This window comes from Rhinopithecus bieti, unplaced genomic scaffold (genome assembly GCF_001698545.2).
Source record: "Rhinopithecus bieti isolate Rb0 unplaced genomic scaffold, ASM169854v2 scaffold_52030, whole genome shotgun sequence".
Taxonomy (NCBI): domain Eukaryota; kingdom Metazoa; phylum Chordata; class Mammalia; order Primates; family Cercopithecidae; genus Rhinopithecus; species Rhinopithecus bieti.
In genome coordinates this window covers 415,605-433,648 of record NW_016821228.1, presented here as the reverse complement: position 1 = coordinate 433,648, position 18,044 = coordinate 415,605, and the positions used below count along the sequence as shown (strand labels likewise).

The 18,044-nt window shown below is 42.7% G+C and overlaps 1 protein-coding gene across 1 annotated transcript in view; it reads right to left on the bottom strand.

The window, feature by feature from the left end:
* Positions 1-18,037, bottom strand: part of LOC108520781 (brain acid soluble protein 1) — a 61,037-nt gene extending 43,000 nt beyond the window's left edge. The window contains 1 exon segment of the mRNA XM_017860276.1: positions 17,794-18,037. The gene's annotated coding sequence lies outside the window, so the exon portion shown is untranslated.
* Positions 18,038-18,044: the final 7 nt, after the last annotated feature.

The following is an 18,044-nucleotide window of genomic DNA, read 5'->3' as shown; positions in this document are numbered from 1 at the left end:
CCCTTTGCAAAAAAAAAAAAAAAAAAAAAAAAAAAAAAAGAAAGAAAGAAAAAGAAAAACATAAATAGCAGATGGGAGCAACAGCAATTCTTCCTGTTTCTCAAGCTGAGTGGCCCATCTTAATGCAGTTAGCCTGCCAGGTGAGAGCTCCAGCAGGAGACACTTCCCCAAGGAATCAGACAGTAACTACAAACACTGTTCAAGAGCTAAAGCATATTCTTACTGTGTTTTAAGAACTAGCTATTCTTGGAAATATTTTCCTTCAGTTTCTAATCTCCAAATACCTTCTTTTCGATGGAAATTTAAGATGTGTAAATCTCTTATCTGTCTAGTGATTAAGACCTTTGAACTAAATGTAATCAATGCTGAATTCTTCCATATTCTCTACACTGATATTTACATACTTTAAATAACAGCCAATTGAACTGGAATATCTCACATGGCTTAGTCAGGCAAAAGAAGTGCGAGTAGTAAACTTAATGACTATCTGCTGTATTTCTACCCCCGTATCTACAGACCAACATTTGCCTCACTGTAATTACTGATTCCTTTGTTTGCTTTCACCCAATGTAGGCTACTTAAAGGAGCTGAGTCTCCCAGCTTCATCAATAAACAAATATTAATTCTGCAATATTTTAATGTGGTTTGTATGCTCCCATGTCGCATTCATAGGGTAGAAAAACCTCATGTCAGCTGTTCATTTGTATACAAAAAAAACAAGTTTTCAACATATTCTTAGCATTTTGAAGCCACTTGAACCACTTTGACAAAGTTTTACCTGAGAAATACATGAACAAATGCCACTGATCTTTCATTTGAAGAACAAATGCATCACAAAAGCAATTATTTGTACCTTTTAACTATATAATTTTTTTTTTTTTTACTTACGGCTTCAAATGTGTAAGTGTATATCTTGTTCGTCCAATCCAATAACATATTTATAGAGCAGAAATAGAATAACCTTCATACAGTTGAAGTATGATGTGTGCCTGCAGTAGCAGAAGACTGACACCCACACGGAACATTGCCTAAAGTTGAGAAGTGGTAGAATCTAAACATCTACCAAATCACTCCTTGGGCTTGTTTGTATTTTCCAGTTTTGTTTTTTTGTTTGTTTGGTTTTTGTTTTTTGTTTTGAGACTGAGTCTCACTCTGTCGCACAGGCTGGAGTGCAGTGGCGCAATCTCAGCTCACTACAACCTCCACCTCCTGGGTTGAAGCGATTCTCCTGCCTCAGCCTCCCGAAGAGCTGGGACAACAGGTGTGCGCCACCACGCCCAGCTAATTTTTTTGTATTTTTAGTAGAGACGGGGTTTCACCATGTTAGCCAGGTTGGTGTCGAACTCCTGAACTCAGGCAATCCGTCTGCCTCAGCCTCCCAAAGTGCTGAGATTACAGGCGTGAGCCACTGTGCCCGGCCTGTATTTTCCAGCTTTAAAACCAAAATGACATCATCACCATCACTAGCAACTCACATCAGAAGGTTAAAAAAAAAAAGAAAATATCATCTACTTGGAAATACACATCAAAAGGCATATCAGTCACCCAGTTACTCATCTGTGTCATAAATTGCTGTTCAACCATCGATACTGTGTCATTCCAGCTAAGTACACAACCTACAAGATGAGCCAAGGCTTCCAAACAAAACATATGGTACGGTCTGTGAGAAATCAGGAAGCAGTATGGTGCATTAGGAACATTAAGATAAAAAATGAATTGCAAAGAGCTATCACTGCCCTTCCCATTCTACTACCCGACTTAAATCACACTGACATGGCCCTCTGGACTAGATGACCCACAGCCAGCTCCTTCAGCTCTTACCCAGGGCAGTATCTGCTGTATGTTAGGGGAGGAACACGAGGAAGGGAAAGGAGATAAAGGAGTCTCCGTTGAAGAGGATGCCATTGGCTAATTCATGAGCTGAATTCATTTAAAATGAGACAATTTTCGGACCAAGTATTGACTTAATAAAGTGCCAAGTGTTTATGGCATAGATTATATCAATGGTATGAGAATGTCTTATACTTCAACCCAGCTCACAGGTATAGACAATAAAGACCCCTACCATCACCTCAACTACAACTACAGTTTTAATATGCAAATCAGAAGCCTATGAAAATGAAAATTTTGCAAATAAAGGATCAACATCCAGAAATGTTTTGGAATGAGTAAACTGTATTGCTAGAACTAGACTTGCTTACGGGAACCCTGCATTATTATTTAACTACAGGTTACTTTAGAAATCAACTTCATACCATTGTGAAAAGTTACAAAATTTTTTTATTTAATAAGAATTCCATCAATAAGAATCAGCTAAAGAAAACTAGACACTGATCTGAGGAGAGATCTCAAGATGGACACAAAAATATTTCTCTCTAATAATCCTAGTTAAAACTAAGGCCGATGGCACTCAGAAATAAGACAGCAGAAGATGAATGTTGACCATCTAAGAGGTATGTGACATGTAAGAGGAGGGGAAATAAATCACAAATGATGTCTTAGTTGTGCCCCTACCTCCTCCTCCAAAAAAAAGAAAAATCCACTGTGGTATTTGCCAAAGGTTCATTACAAGCTGGTTCCCAGATGTGAAAGTAAAGGAAAGGACAGCATTCTGAAATGTGCCTTATTTGCACAGCGTGATGTCACATGGCCGTGAAACATGCCCTTCCATGTATCCAGCCCTTTACTGGACCACAGGTTCAGTTAGGTGCTAGAAAGTGACATCCAAAGATGAACAAAGCAAGGTCCTAACCTCGCAGAACTCACGATGCAGAGTAAGTAGTCACAGCGCAGAATTAGGGCTAAATTCATTTTTACTTCTTTAGGTTTATAATTGACTAATGTGTAAAGATTTCAAGCCACCTGCTTCTCTAGGGGCCTGATATTCGCAACTTCACAAAAGCTGTTACTAAAATGCCCTCAGTTAAGTTGTTCAATAATGATTGATCCAAAGCAGACCAACAGCATTCAGTAACCTGGAAGGACATCCTCAGCTTTCACTCATCGTGTTGTGTTTCTGAAAAGTTCCCACAATGTAATACTATTTGTCTCCCTCAAATAATATACAGTTTCATTTTTCAGTTCAGACTCTACCTTGGGAGGACGCTCAGATGCATGAGCCATCAGTACTCATTACTTGTAATGTCTCAGGGCTTTAGGACAACTACTACTAAGGTTATTGCCTGGAAAGAGAATAATTACTCTAACTGGAGTTCATCAGCTACTCATCTTCATAGTAAGCACAACTGATGAGTGAAATTTTGGCCCGTTTATGGAAGTCATCTCAGCTGCCAAAGGTGATGTTCAGAAGACACATGCTCTCCATGAACATAATGTCCTGGAGACAACCTTCAACACTCAACAGACATGGGGTGCTTGGTATGGATCAGAAACTGTTATAGGGGACTGTTATGGGTCCACAAAACAGACACATCCCTGCCTCCTGGAAGTTTTAATCTAGAGGAGCAGAGACGTTACATAATCTCATCAATTCTGGTAAATGCAGGGACAAAAATGCCCAGCGCCAGAAGGTGTGGGAGCATCTTTGCAAGAGTGGCATTTAAGCTGAGACCTGAACTAAGAGTAACTTCAACAGTGGGGAAAAGAATATTCCAGGCAGAAGAAACAGTAGGCATGAGCGTGGAGCCCTGGGAGACTGCTGGCATGGCTGAAGAGGGTGGGTGAGAGAGTGTGTAGGTACGGAGGTAAGAGAGGAAAATAGAACGTGAACACGCTGAGAGTTTGCATTTCATTCCAGGTGTAATGGAGAGTTAGGTCTAAAATCTTATGCAGAGGAATGTCGTGCTTGGATTTAGGAGAGTATTCGGGCAGTGATCCAGGAGAGGATAGAAGCTTCTACTAGATTCAAGGCTTCACGTAGAGGGAAATTGACATATGTGAGTTTCACTACCCAAGAAGGAGGCCATATGGGGAATTCCAGGAGACAAGCCTACTTTTCTGGTATGATTGGAGGAAGGCGCTGTCTACCAGGAAAGTGAGTGCTAAAGGTCCTCCCTGACATTGAGTTGAAAATAGACATTGCATAAATGTTAAGAGTTAAAATGTTTAAATTCTACAATAACTTACATCCTATGTTTTATGTAGAAAACAATTCACCAGTGAAAGTTTTTATAAAAGACATTAAACAGCATCAAGTTGCAATTATTATTATTATTTTTTTTTTTTAGTAGAGACGGGGTTTCACCGTGTTAGCCAGGATGGTCTCGATCTCTTGACCTCGTGATCCGCCCGTCTCGGCCTCCCAAAGTGCTGGGATTACAGGCTTGAGCCACCGTGCCCGGCCAAGTTTCAATTATTTTTAAGGCCAGTGGTTTGTTTATCTAGTGCAGTAAAATTAAATTGTTATTCCCAATTTCACTGGGGATTCATGAGGCAATATTTGTATTGCCACAGTTAACATGATGTGACCTTAAATTTGAGCCAGGAAAGCAATCACTGAATTAATTGACAGGGTACACCTAAAAGTCGTCAACTGTTTTAAAAAGACCCTCTCTGGCTGGGTGCAGTGGCCTGTAATCCCAGCACTCAGGGAGGACAAGGCGGGTGGGTCACTTGAGGTCAGGAGTTGGAGACCAGCCTGGCCAACATGATGAAACCCCATCTCCCCTAAAACAAAAGACAAAAATTAGCCGGGCATGGTGGCGCACACCTGTAATCCCAGCTACTCAGGAGGCTGAGGCAGGAGAATCGCTTGAACTCGGGAGGCAGAGGTTGCAGTCAGCTGAGATCACACCACTGCACTGCAGCCTGCGTCACAGAGCAAGCCCATCTCAAATAATAAAATAAAATAAAATAAAAATAAAAAAGACCCTCTCAAAAGGGCTAAGTGTAGACATACCCACATCTACACTTGTTGAGAATGCCCCTCAAAAGAATCCCTGTAAGTATCACTACTTGTTTTATTGCTTGGAAAGGCCCCAAAATTCATTAGCCTTGGTTTCTATAGTCATGGAGGATTTCCATGATTCCTGACACACACTTCCCTTTCCTCAGTGTCCCACTGATTCATAAACTTTCTGTCAAAACCCCCACCACTCTTCCTCTACTTGCTTCTATTCAAGCCTCTGCCTTCTGTCTTCCACCCCAAGTCTCTATCCAGTAAAATCTGTTCCACCGTTAAGAGTCAGTCTGATGAATCCCTAACAGAAAGCACAGATGCTAGAATAGGATTTTCAAGTGGTCTAGGCATCTGGTCAACTCTTCTGTCTAGAACAAAAAGGGTTCTCTACCATTGCCACTATGGGTAGGAGATTTTAAAATAAGCTTCCCCTGGATCATTCCATTCTGATTTCGAAAACTCAAGTCTGGGCCAGGCGCAGTGGCTCACGCCTGTAATCCCAGCACTTTGGGGTTCAAGACCAGCCTGGCCAAGATGGTGAAATCCCATCTCTACTAAAAATACAAAAAAATTAGCTAAACGTGGTGGCACACACCTATAATCCCAGCTACTTGGGAGGTTGAGCAGAGAACTGCTTGAACCCGGGAGGCAGAGGTTGCAGTAAGCCAGGATAGTGCCACTGCAACTCCAGCCTGGGTGACAGAGCAAGACTCCGTCCAGAAAAAAAAAAAAACCAACCCTACCAACATGTTGATCTTGGACTTCCAGCCTCCAGAACTATGAAAAAATATATTTTGGTTAAGTTATCCCATCTGTTATTTTGTTATGGCCACCTGAGTAGAGACAGGAGCAGAGCATTGGTGCCTCCCCAACTTGTGTTAATGCGGGTACATCCTCCCAGCCTCTCCCAGCCTTCCCTTCCTCTTCTCCTGCTCTGTGCTCTCGTCCCCTGAACACACAATGAGGAGGCAACAGAGGGGCTCAGAAACAAGAGGTCACTGACTGCTGACCTAGAACACTGCGGCTTTGCTTCCTGTATTGTACTCACCAAAAATTCTGCCCACATAAGGGGAATCTGAACACTTCTTGGAGCAGAAAGGAAGGGCTTTCTTTCCCCTCCCCTCAGCCAGGAGCAAGGCTGCACAATTATTATGCTCAAACATCCCCAAGTACAGCCATTTCTTCCTTTTCGGAAGGGCTTTCAAACCTTATTTAACAAGACACGCCACTGCTCACAGGTGCCATTTCCTCTCTCAAGCCTGGAACTGTGTAATTAGCTAGCGAGGTAGTTAAATGTGTTATCAGAATCAGATTTAAATGGAAATGTGTCCCCAGCCAATTAAACCTCACGCTAACCACAGTGCATGTTAGCGTCCTCAAACATTTGGTTCTATCTGTTGGATGCTTTCTCTACCTGGTAAACTATGCAAACAACTGCTAACAGGTCAGGGCTTGCTCGTTTGCCACGCTTTGTGATATCCTAAGAGTGTTTTTTTTTTTTTTAAGAGGTATACATCTCTGAATTCTCACCCCCTGCCAACAGGAAGCACACTCAACTCAAAACTGGCTTTGGTTTTCTCCACCCCCCTTAGAAACAGCAGTAACATTTTTTGCCGCATTACATCATTCTGGACTTCTTTGCCCTTTTTCGGAGATTCCTGGTTAGCTTACTGAAGAAATGACATAGAATCCCCCTTTAGTCGTATGCTTAGCCAATGGGGATCAATACAGAAACGAGATTCACAGGTAGGAACTACAGGTCTAAAGAAAGCAAGTTAAAGGAATAGCGTGTGTACATGTGTTACAATCTGCCAACTGGTCCCTCTATCCATCACTTCCTTCTCCCCTTAACGTGGCAGTTATTTGTTGCTGGAAACAAGGATATGGTCAAAGAATACATTGCTAATCACAGCATTAAAGTACATCAGGATGATCTGATTTAAGCAAGAAGGGCTAATTAACACAGGTTTGGGGTGAGGTGGAGAGATATGAAGCTTGTTGACTTTTAAATTCACTTCTTTGTTAAATTCACTTTTTAGTTAAATTCCCTGCATTTAAGAGTTGGTTAAGTTAAATATAACAACTCAGGAATATTCACAGAACTCTTTTCCCATTAAGAATTCATTTCATTTAGGCCAGATGCGGTGGCTAACGCCTGTAATCCCAGCACTTTGGGAGGCTGAGACGGGTGGATCATGAGGTCAGGAGATTGAGACCATCCTGGCCAACATGGTGAAACCCCGGCTCTACTACAAATACAAAAAAAATTAGCCGGGCATGGTGGCGGGTGCCTGTAGTCCCAGCTACTCGGGAGGCTGAGGCAGAAAGGCGTGAACCCAGGAGGCGGAGCTTGCAGTGAGCCAAGATTGCACCACTGCACTCCAGCCTGTCTCGAAAAAAAAAAAAAATTCATTTCATTTAATACTACAGTTCTTACCTTAGTGGAACCATGTTACCATTCCATTGGATAGTTACCTCTCTCTGCATTGTGGTCAGTTGAGTTCTCTTATGATGACCCCCTGTACGTGCCCACCTAGAAAACTTTGGTACAGATGAAATCAAAGCCCAAGTTCTCTGTCCGGATGGCAGAAATAAGTCCAGTTACAATAGAAAAGTCGAGGTGAATGGAATGAGCCACCTATGTTCTGTTTTTGTCTCTTCCACCAATGAAAGGATCATCAAAACTTCAATGAGACTTCCCATCAGTCAATCATCAGGTCAGATGAGGAAAACTAGTACCATGCAGCTGTGACTCAGAAAAAGAAAACACACACCTGGGAAGCATTATCAATCTTGTCTTAACAACCTTCTGGGCAACACTGGTGCAAACACGTGTTACTATTTGTCTGAAAAACCAAACATTTGAAAATTCTGGAACCAAATTTCTAAAGTCCAGTTGGGTGAGCCCTGGGAAATCTGAGCTTGGGTTCTCAACAAGAGATCACCAGGGCTACTGAGGAAAACCCAGTGCCACAATAAACCTCCTGTCATTAGGGTGGCATTCACCCTGTTTACCTGAGGTTGGGTGATTATGAGAAGCCTTGGGTGGCAGTGTCATCACCAGTTGTTAATTGAGATTCTTTCTTCCTTAGAAAAATGAGTTATTGGCCGGGCATGGTGGCTCACGTCTGTAATCCCAGCACTCTGGGAGGCCAAAGCGAGCAGATCACTTGAGGTTAGGAGTTTGTAACCAGCCTGGCCAATACAGTGAAACCCTGTCTCTACTAAAAATACAAAAAAATTAGCCAGGTGTGGTGGCGGCGCATGTAGTCCCAGCTACTTTGGAGGCTGAAGCAAGAGAATTGCTTGAACCCGGGAGGCAGAGGTTGCAGTGAGCCAAGACTGCGCCACTGCACTCCAGCCTAGACGACAGAGCGAGAGGAAAAAAGAGGAAAAAAAAGAAAAATGAGGTATTCAGAGAACATTCCAGGACACCTTATCTAATCATAGTAATAATAGTTATAGTAAATACCCAGGTGGTCACCTAACCTCACTCACTTCTGGGTGCATTGCAGAATTAAGGAGTAGGAAGTCACTCCAGAACTCTGTGCCTGTCCATCTGAAGTCAATCTGATTTCTCTACATTTTCCTTTTCTCCAATCATCTTACACCTAAGGCAAATAGAGACACTGTTATCCTCTACTGAAATAGCTGAGAACATTCGCAAGGGTTAAAGACAGCAAATACTCCTACAGCCTCTACAGTTTCCAAGGCAAGCTCAGAGAAGGCCAGGAGAGCACCCTATGAAGACTCAACTCCCAGGAAATCTTTCTTCTCTGTCTCTTTAAGAAACAGCTAGTTCTCTCTGTCAGTGGATACTGTTTTCCCCCATTTGATACACTGTTTCCCCAATTAGGTCTTGTTACCATTTACCTTGGTTATTGTATTAGTCTATGAGGTAATGGTGTTTTGAATAGACTGTCAAAGGAAAAATGAAGTGGGTCTTTTCAAAATCACTTTGCCAAGCAATTCAGGAAACTTGTAATTTAGAAAGCTCAACGAGGAAAAGTTTTCATCTAACATCTATTTCTTCATAAACTTAAAAAAGAAGTGTTTTCTCTANCCAAGCAATTCAGGAAACTTGTAATTTAGAAAGCTCAACGAGGAAAAGTTTTCATCTAACATCTATTTCTTCATAAACTTAAAAAAGAAGTGTTTTTCTCTAATAGAACCACAGCTTCTCTTTAAAAAGAATAAGAAGTTTTAATTTGGGTTTAAGAATATATCCATTTCTGAATCTACATAACTGTAATAATTAAAAGCATTATGAAAACAAAAGTTACCTATTAATTGTGGGTTTCTCTGGAAACTGTAAATTCAAAGCTTCTCTTATTGACCTAAACATATCACTTTAAATGTGAAATTAAAATTATGTCTCATCAAAAACTAAACTTATCACAGATTATCCAAATACAAATGCACACATTTACTAACATCAGTTTCAAACATCCCAATAGTATGCTTTAGAAAGTGTTTTAGCAACTTACGCACTTAAGTTCCATATTTTAAGGACCACTTCAGAATCGAACAGATTTTTTAAATCCTCTAAATCACCCCAAATACTATAAATGGTAATTTTAAATAAAAAAGATTAAACATCCCGTTGGCCGGGCGCGGTGGCTCACGCTTGTAATCCCAGCACTTTGGGAGGCCGAGGCAGGCGGATCACGAGGTCAAGAGATCGAGACCACGGTGAAACCCCGTCTCTACTAAAAATACAAAAAAATTAGCCGGGTGTACTGGCGGGCGCCTGTAGTCCCAGCTACTCGGGAGGCTGAGGCAGGAGAATGGCGTGAACCCGGGAGGCGGAGCTTGCAGTGAGCCGAGATCGCACCACTGCACTCCACCCTGGGTGGGCGACAGAGCGAGACTCCGTCTCAAGAAAAAAAAAAGATTAAACATCCCGTTGTATGCAGCTCTCAAATCAATAAGCCAGATAACGCTAGAAATCGGCATAAAAGCTCTCCATCCACCACCTGCCATAACGTGCGCACTGGATCTGCCAAGAGCGCCCTGAGCATTTCAGGGGTGGGTGGGATGCCTAACTGCTCCGCTTGCTCTGTAGCCCCCCAACAAGTCTAAAACCAGCTGGTGTTGTTTTCAAACGCATACCCACCATCGCCTGCTCCCCAGCCCCCAACCACTGTGCATTTTGGGAGAAAAACAAGGTTTTAATTTAAATTTTAGAAAACTAAAGTTTAGTTTTATGAAGAAAGCTACTTTAGTGCATGCCATATACTTTTTGGCATATAAAGGAAACCACATGCACATAATGGAAGAAGCAGAGAGGGGTAAGTTGAGAGGAAGATGGCCTGTGGATGAAGTGGCAGGAGGTAGTGACTGCAGCGTCCCCCTGAGGCATGTGTGGTGTATTAAAAGGCCGAAGAGGTCTCTTCTGAGGGAGATGGCGAGACGGATATAGGATCCAGACTGGAGATAGATAGATATATATGTGTGTATATATATACACACACACATATATATATTTTTTAGTGGTTCTAGGGTACATAAAAAAATGGTAAAAAAAAAAAATTTTACGTTGCAGACAGTGAGTAAGAGTGACACAATTAGGCATTCTCCACTTCTCTCTCAGAAGACAGGGGCAGCAGGAGTGAGGCTTTATGGGGAAATAACCTGGGTTTCCACGCAGCCCATAAGCAGCTCATGGGACCTCGAGCAACCCACTAACTTCTCTAAGATTCTTTTGAGTTCCAAAATGAGTGTTTAGTCATGAGCTTTTACACCTTCTGCTCTAAGGAAAGTATTTACAAAGGACTGAGGTTTGGATAGTGGTTAAAAGCAGCCACTGGCTTTCTGTAAATGAATCCTGCGTGGACGCAGAACAAAACAGACTGACAAATTTAGGTAGGACTTGGTTTATTTCTAATCAGGCAACATTAACTACACAGTGACAGAGGGTCTACTAGAACCTGGTTCGTATCTCAGAGCAGAATTGCAGATAAGTAAGACATTTGGAGTTATGACTTCCATCTGCAATGGGCAAGGACAAACGTGAAGGTATCGACCAAATCTACATTTACAGTCCTTAGTAAGAACAACCACAATCATCATACTAGAAAGGAATGACTTAAGGTATTAGCCTCCATTCACCATGACAAGAAGCACCTCTAATCTATAAGCAATTTAATGTAATACTGATGAAATATTAAAAGTACACACTGGATCTCTTCCATAATAAGTAATTTTTCATTCAAGAAGTTAGTATCACTCTCTCTACATTAATACTGAAGATGTCAATATGTGAAAAGGTTACCCATTTTATTCAAGAGTCCCCCCCCATTTTTTCCCCCTCAAGAGTCCATATTACCTAAGATAAAATGGCCAAGGCTTAGGAGTAGTACAGTGTAGCTCCTTCAGACAAGGATCGAAATCCTAGGAAACCTTGTAAAAGACATAACCACTGTATCTAAAATCCCCTTCCTTACAGCGAACACCTGACAGACGAAGTAAACTATATGACTTCCCTCCAGAACCCACGATTCAAACACCTGTTTAAAGAAGCTGTTAAACAACAATTTACCCAAAGTAAGAGTGAATTCACCTTTGCTCAACAGCAAAAGTGTCCAGAAGGACAAAAGCAAATCCCTTGGGCATATCCCTGAAGTAAATGTCTGAAATGTTAAGACCAGTTCCAGAATTGATCCACCCCAAATATCTGAAATTCCAGAGAATTTGTTTGTTTTGTTGTTCAGAGTTCCTGATTACTAAGGTCCCCATGGGGATAATTCCTTCCAAAGATTTGTCAGCAGATCACATCTTTACATTCCTACATAATACAACCTTCAGTTTTACTCCAGGTATGGAGGTGGTGGGCATGTGATGCCTATTAGGCAAGGGTGGGGTGAAGGTAGGGGGACTAATATGGAATGTAAAATACCTGAGTTAGCTTATCAACCTTAGTGCTAATGACTTAGACTTCTTTCAAATGCTAAAGATACATTGATTCAAGACACAACAAAGCTAAGGATTTTCAGGAATCTAAATGAATTACATCTACACCCAAGGTCATACAACTAATCAGGGTGAGTCCAGGTCTCAACATATCAAAGCAGTAATCCTGTCTCTGAAGTTCCAAAGACTTTCATTTTTTTCTTCCATTAAAAAAAAATACAAATTCAGTATGGAGGCTGGGTTGTATTAACCTACCCACTGCGGACTTTTGAAACTTAGTCCACATGAACTGCTGATGTTATTTAGGGTATTCCTAACCACACCTGGAGGACTTTTCTAAACCAGACTTCTATATTCTACCTACTGAGCAAGGCACCACCATTAGCCTGTCTTGCAATAATGGTCTCTTTGAAACAAACATATGAATAGCTATAGATGGAGGATGCAGTAAAGAAAACTGATATTCTCACTCCTTTATGGTGACTGTGGTTAAAAAGATGCACTGAATATAAGAAAGTATGTCCTAAGTGCATGACAATTTCATTTAATCCTTACAGTAACCATGTATCACAATCCCCAGTTTCTAAATAAAATTGAGGCACAGAGAAGGTAAGAAATTTACCAAAGATCGTAAATGGCTAAAAGAGTCGAACCTGGTGCTGTGGCTCCAAAGTCCATCCCCACCATGCCTAACCCTCCAAATCATGCTTTCTAAATATCATACTCCCTACACAACGTACAAATTGCTGAAATATCTACTTCAAACAGAAGTTCAAAACACAAACCAATGAAGTCCAGTCCTGCCTCCTTCAAAATGAACTAGCAAAAAAAAAAAAAAAAAAATGAAAAAAAAGAGCGCATAAAATGCTTAAGTGATAAGGGGAAAATATTGTGTAAATGCTTTGCTTTCTCCACTGCACACCATTTTCCTATATTATCCTGAAGTGTTTCCTTATGCCCTGGGCCCCTGTGGTGCTTGCAGATGGTTTCTATTTCTAAATCTCTAAAGCTTTCAGGAATGTATTCCTAGACTTCCAAGCCTGCTCAATCACCACCTCTCAGCACTGATGGCCTTGTTGAGTCAAAAAATCTCAGCTTTCCCTGTTTTTGTTCAAAAATGTACTGAGTGTGGAAAGTCTGTAAAACATTAAGAAATAATTTTTTATGTTATTTAAATCCTTACAGTGCAGAAGAAAAACACACTATTTCATTCTCTCTGCCTCCCATTTCATCCCATTTCTGACTTCTAGAGGGAAAAGAAGAATGCTTTTTTAATCACACTGCTTCCTTCTTAGGCTTGTGGCTCCTCAAAATTACAATTGAACTATATTCTGGTGAGAAATGGACTCTGTATGGTTGGTTTTTATTCTTGAGAACATTTACCAGACATTTGCTCTCATGTGACACTTACCTAGACGTCTGTCTCAAAGGCTGTGGCTGGAAAGGCATTTCACAAAAGCCTTCCTTTGGCGGGCTGGGCACTGCTGTGGTTTCAAGACTACCCTTGCATTTTCTCAAGATAACTTAAATGCCACCTCTTAAGTTACAAAAGTATAAGCAGACCTGGGGAATTTAAGGAAGGTGGCCATCCTGATATCATGAAATACACTTTCAGGCTAATTCCCATACAATACAGAATTTCAAATATCTACAAACACAAGGACAGAAAATAGGAACCATGATATTTGGTCCTCTTTAGGATTGAGACATCCTACTTCTAACTTAATATTCCTGGGGTCCCCCGGGCTTCATTAATCAAGCTGGAACAAAAATACAGCTGAATATACTGAAATTAGCTAGTGATGTCAATTACACTGAAAGTGTTGATTGACACTTTTCAGTTGTTGAAAACACTTTCAGTGTAATTGATATCACTAACTAATTGAGACTGAGAGGTTGAGGAGCCCTTAAGAGCCAGCCATTCCACACTTAATCATTTTTAGACATCATATGTAGTTCTTATAACCCCAAAATAGGAATTATTAGATTCTTCAAATCCAGTGTCTACACGATTTCCTGAGAAACCACCCCAAAAACATTACCCCAAAACACATAAAGAGTACTTTATCTTTCAGAATATTCTATTTGCAACCTCACAGTTACTTCCTAATATTTGTCCACTATAATTAAGCCAAAGAGAAAAAGCTCGTGTTCACTGGCTTATCTAAAGTCTTAAGAGATACAATAAATCTCAAGGATTAGATATAATTAGAGAAAATTTGATATATAACAATAAAGATTCCATACCCATTCTCAGAGAATATTCAAGTTGTCTATATACCTACTCAGTGTTTTTCCCCAGCAGTTACCTGGTTTCCAGGGTACCAGCTAAGACCATCATTAAGAAGAGAAAGAAGATGTGAAATGAGTAGGTACAAACTACGTTAAGATAAAGGCCTGGATAAATCAAAGCATTTCTTTCAACAGAATCAGATACCAAGGGCAATTGCTTTTGACAAATAATAGTTCACAGGTCTTCTTTGGATATTTTGAAAAAAACATTTACAAGAGATCACAAAATAAGACAGAACAATTTTATAAATCTTTTATTTAGTAGGCATTGTTTATTCCAGCTTGTAAAGTTCAGTAGTGCTTAATGTAAGTTTTTATGCCTGTAGATGAACATCTTAGCTTAATGCTTCAGGTACACTGGGATAAATGGGAAGCCAGGTTATTAATAGACTTGCTAGGCTTTCCCTTTCAAACACATTTAGAAAGACAGAAATTGATTATGTTCCAAAGACCAGTATCAAAGCACTATAAAATAATATTCTATACCAACCAGTATGATTTCAAGTTATTCATAAGATTTTACACTGTGTATACACACATATGTATATGTGTGCATGTGTATATACATCACACCTTGTTTTTAAAAATGGGTGTGGATTTTGCAATTTTTGCAAGACTACTGTGAATAACACAGACATCATTTTAGAGTGATCAAATCTCCCCCAAATGAAAGTTTCTCTCTGATGTCATACTCCGCTTATCTTGACCATGGAATGAAAATGGCTTCAAATTGTTCTTAATTGTGAAATTAAAAAATAAAGAGACAGAACGCATCGCCTCTTGCACCGTGAGATCCAGGAGGATTATGGATCCTGGTAAAGTCAGGATTATGAAGAGGCCTCCAAGGACAGACAGCCTAACTGCTTAGGGCTCTCCCATTGGACCTTTAAACTAGGGTGATGTGGGGAGATAAGGTTCTCTTCTACACATCACAATGGCAGACTGAGTACCAGTTAAAGAACGGAAATGCCACTGTCATTGTTGGTGCATTTTATCAAAAGGCTCAATATTTCTCTACCTGCTAAAGCTTGGCAAAAAAACTAACTGGCTAAAAGAATAAGCGAACTGATAGAAATTTTGAATTCGGTAACAATTTTAAAATTCGATTTAAATATTATCTGACTCAGAAACCTAATATTTACTGAATTCAGGACATGCTGGTATACATTTGCTATTGAATTCGTTCTATATTCCAACATACCCCTCGCCAAAAACACAACCTAAAGGAAAAGAAAAAAGAAAGAAACCTATACACATAGCTCTCTAAATCTTAATAAACTACTAAATACTAAGGAGTACAATCCTTCTATGTACATGCCACATAGAAGACAGCTAGACAGCCACCCTGATAGATTGAATGTGGTCAATATCAAGTTCTCATCAAAAAGGACAAAAGAGATGATTTCCATTGCTCCCACGTGTTATTCCACCAGGATGTACTGACAATACTTAAGCATAAAACCCTGCTAAACATAACCTACCACTGCAAAAAATATCATATTTGGCTCCTATTTGATATACACAATAAGTCCTTTTATGGGTGGTAAAAACAAACTAGCCTGAAAAGAAATCTAAATGGCCATAACCTGGAAAATAGATCACCTGAAAGAAAATCAGCCATCAAAGGTATATATCATGGCTTCTGTTAGGTAACGGGAAAAAGGAATCATTGCGAACCTAACCAACCAGCATCACCCCAACCACTGCCTTCTTTCTCCCCCCACCAGTAGATTTCCATCTGGACGCCATTCGCCTTTTGGAATCCTTAATGAAACAATGAGGTCGGAGTCCAGAGAAAACAGAAAGCGTTAGGATCCTGAGAAGGTAATCATTTTCTTCTCTTCGGTTATTGTAGGCCATCTTGTTCGAATAAACGCCAAGATGTCTTAATTTTCCCCAAGTGGTGCCACTGGAGGCAACGCCCACGGACAGTTTTGAGGCCACCGTCCCTTAATCAAATGACCAAAAAAGATCTGTCAAACGGTTAATTGATGCAAACTAAGAAAGCCGCCCTCACTGCAGTAAGATATGTTACAGGAAAAAGAACAATGAACCGTACTAGCAAGGAAAATAGCAGTGTGCGGGTACAAAATATTTAATCTACAATTTGCCCTCATCATCATCAAGGCAGATCTTAATTTTGGTCAATTGAAATCAGTAAGAAAGCAAAAAGATGAGAGACAGCATGGAAAAGAATAAACATACACACAGGCGGGAAAAACTGTCATTGGTGTCCAAGGGTTTCCCGCAACATTTAGGGCAAACGCCTTTGTTCCTCGGCTCGGGAGGGGAGTGGGTGGCTGGATGATGGAGATGGGATGGGGCTGCCGGGCCCTCCACACCCTGCTCTCCGGCGCATGCGCGAGGCCAAGACAAAGGAATAGGTAATTACAGTCCCGATTCATTCATTTTGCCTGCAGTACTGGGGGTCTGTTCACCCGGGCTGTAATCCCGGGAGGTGAGGGGGGGAGTCGGTCCACACCCCTATAGCAGAAGACCATTTCGATGCTAGCGTTGGGTTTTAACCCGCCCCACAGTGCGAGTGGCCGCGGGGGAGACAGAGGTGTGTCAACCCTGTACAAGGTACTAAAAAATGCACCCATGTGCGCTGTTCTAATTTCAGCAGAGAGGGAATTACACGAGCAAGGGCTGTCCACCAAGCTCGTTTTTTCAAGGCGGAAATGTCTCTGGGGAAGCAGATAAGGAGCCTGGCCAAGTGTTCGATGAATATTCATGAAAAGAATGCGGGTTTGCAGCCGCGCATTGTGCGTGCGATCGGATCCAGTATTCCGCAATTTTATTTTCTGGAAATGGAGGGGGGACGGGGCGGGGAAGCAGGAACCGGGCACCGGGTTTCAGCTTTAGCGCTTTGGGCAAAAGCTGCTCAACCCCAACCCTGAGCTCCCAGCGGGGCAGAGCCCCGTTAGGGCCGCGCGCTGTCAGGTTCAAGCCCACACCCCCCGGGCCGGGGCCCAGGGCGGAGGCGCCCGGCGCATTCTTGGAAACGAAGGCTCGAAAAAACAAACCGCTCCGAGGCAGCCCACAGGTTCGTGGGAAGGCAATTCCGCCACGGACGAGGCTGGAGCTCCGATCTGCTCGGGAGGTGCTTCTGAGTGCACGTCGCCGTGTGAACCTCGTATTCCTTGGCCCCAGAATCAAGATCCAGGAGTCCCACGAGTCGAGAAAACCCGTTTGCCAAAGCAAAAAGCCACCCCCTTCCTTCAGATCGGGCCAGATTCCCGTCTTCTTTCTCCCCGGACTCCCGCCCTACCCCACCCCCACCTTCATCTTTGGCTGCTGCGCCCCTCGCCCCGAGCGCTTTCTCCCAGGCTGGTAAGGGCTCCGATGACGGAAGCGCTCCCTTCAGCCCACAGAACGACCTCCCCAGGACTCAACGCACTTAGGGGGTTTCGCATTTGGCAATTCCTCCCGTCACCCGCAGCTTCTCTCCCCGACAGCCCCCTCCCCACCAGCTCCGGTTACCAGCCTCGCCGCCCCCCTCACCCCTCCACCCTGCGAGCGGCCGAAGCCTCCCACTTCTGGGCCCCCCATCACCCGGGATCCCCAAAGTGCGACGGAGCCCTCATAGAGGGACCCCAAGCCCTTGCCGTCCAATCCGGGACCACATCCCAGCTGCCCGTTGCACTAAGGGAGAGCCTGGGGGCTGCGGGGCGGGGCGCGGCTCGGTGGGGGACAGAGGCCCCTGGGTCCCACCGGGCTCGCCTCCTTACCGGCTCTGGGTGCCTATGCAGCCCCTGGGTGAGCGCGGTGCAGCCGAGAGGCCGGGGTCGCTGGCGTCGTCTGGCTGGTGCCTGGCCGCTGGCGGAGGTTCTCTCCCGGCTCGACGGCAGAGCCCGGAACGAGGAGCCAGTTGGAGCGCTGCCGCCGCCGTCGTCGCCGCTGCCGCTACTGCTGCCGCCGCCGCCGCTGCAGCCTCTGCATTTCTCGCGCTCGCTCCCCTCCCCTTCCTGCCCAGTGCCCT